Source organism: Mandrillus leucophaeus, unplaced genomic scaffold (genome assembly GCF_000951045.1).
Source record: "Mandrillus leucophaeus isolate KB7577 unplaced genomic scaffold, Mleu.le_1.0 Scaffold118, whole genome shotgun sequence".
In the NCBI taxonomy this organism is placed as follows: domain Eukaryota; kingdom Metazoa; phylum Chordata; class Mammalia; order Primates; family Cercopithecidae; genus Mandrillus; species Mandrillus leucophaeus.
In genome coordinates this window covers 59,376-61,072 of record NW_012100098.1, presented here as the reverse complement: position 1 = coordinate 61,072, position 1,697 = coordinate 59,376, and the positions used below count along the sequence as shown (strand labels likewise).

At 56.2% G+C, this 1,697-nt stretch overlaps 1 protein-coding gene across 1 annotated transcript in view; it reads right to left on the bottom strand.

Annotated features, from left to right (window-relative positions):
* The window catches only part of SP7 (Sp7 transcription factor), a 23,034-nt gene extending 22,743 nt beyond the window's left edge, over positions 1–291 (bottom strand). Inside the window, exon 1 of the mRNA XM_012001564.1 lies at positions 91–291. The gene's annotated coding sequence lies outside the window, so the exon portion shown is untranslated. The remainder of the gene's footprint in view (positions 1–90) is intronic.
* Positions 292–1,697: the final 1,406 nt, after the last annotated feature.

The following is a 1,697-nucleotide window of genomic DNA, read 5'->3' as shown; positions in this document are numbered from 1 at the left end:
CGGATGCCCCTTCGCCTCCGCCCAGCCAGCGCCCCCCGCTGCCCGGCCCAGTCCTTTCTCAGCCGCCCGAACCCAGGACTGGAGTCCTGCGTCTTCGGTTGTAGCTTTCTCGAGGCTGCATCCAAGCTTCTTCCTCCGGATCCTGCAGTGCCCGAGGTCCCGACGGTGCTAACATCCCGTTGACCCCAGCTTGCCAGTCTCTCATGCCCTTTCTCTTCCCCATCAACCCACACAGAGAGGAGTCAGGATCTCAGAGTTCCCCGATTCTCGTATCCTCCGCTCCCCAACGCACTCTCTAGGCAAAAGCCCTTCCAAGCGAAGAAGGAGGTCAGAGACGCAGAGGACGGGCTTTCCAGGGCCAGAGCACCCCCTGCTGGCTGGCCCGAAGTCCCTACCCCTCCCCCTCCAGCTGTGATCTCCAGCTGTGGTGGCTGAGAAGAGCTGGCTCCTTTGATCTAGGAGCGTGGCAACCCCCTCCAGGCGCCCCATTAACCTCCATTATCCCAATTAGGCAGCCCTCCCAGTCCTGGATCCAAGCTTCAAAGCCCCCTCAGTTGGGAGAAAAGGGAGCTGAATCGTATGCCCCCTACCTCCCCACCAAGCCACACTACTTTCAGACAAGACCCAGGTGCTCTGGTCTCCAGCTTGTGTACATGATAGCAAGGCCAGAAGAGGGACCCTCAGGGGCCACCCTCGTCCCAATCCTGAAACTTAATTAAAAAGAGAAGCAGATAGTCAAAGGGACCCTCTTTTGCTGGCCCATTTTCCTGCATTCAATGATTTCAGTGGCAGCATCCAGGTTCCTGGCTGACCTGAGCTTCCTATCAACTTATCCAGCTTTATCCTGTGGAAAGGGGAGCCAAGAGCCAACCCCCTCCTCCCTTAATCCTATCTCAACACTCCCTTCCTCCCTCCCTCCTGGAACAATTTCCGCTGGGGGAGCCAGAGCAGGGCCCAGCACAGTGGCCGCTTCCTGGAACATTTTCCTGTATCCGAAACCGCGGCTCCCTCCCCAGGGACCGGCTGATCAAGGCCAGATGGGAGCAGGGATGGAGGAGGAGGAGAAGGAGCCAGACTCTCACCATCACCCCCTCCCAACACATATGCACACCACAGGAGCCCCTGCCCTGACACACAGAGGCTGACACAGGCATATACCACATGTCACAGTCACACCATGGGCAATCATGGGGACACACGAACCACAGAGGTCAGGTCAAGTTAACACACCCGTAGATGATCACACTCTCTCTCTACCTGGCCCTCTAAAGTGTCCTTGGACCCTAGGCCTTCCTTGCCAGATAAGGAGACCTTAGGAATCCAAGAACACTGGCACAGGATAACAGGAGGACCTCAATTAACAGAGGAGACAGAGACATCTAATGTGTCCAGCCAGACAACACCCACCATTCCATTCTACTTCTAGATGGTGCTCAGGCCTGCCTAACCCATCTCTCCAGAATCCTGGGAACTGGGGTAGAGGAAAGCTGTGGGGGCTTCTTCTCAAGTGCTACCTTCAGAGGACTTTCTAGTTGCTTCCAGATTCTTGGAGAAGATGCATACGATGTCTAGTGGGCTCACTCATGGCAGCCAAAGGACAAAGAAAGGGGAATAATATGTGCAGCTGCAGGGAGCTCTGGGAGCCTGGAGGAGGAAGGAGAACCAGAGTAACTCCTTGGGACAGAGAGGAACCCTAG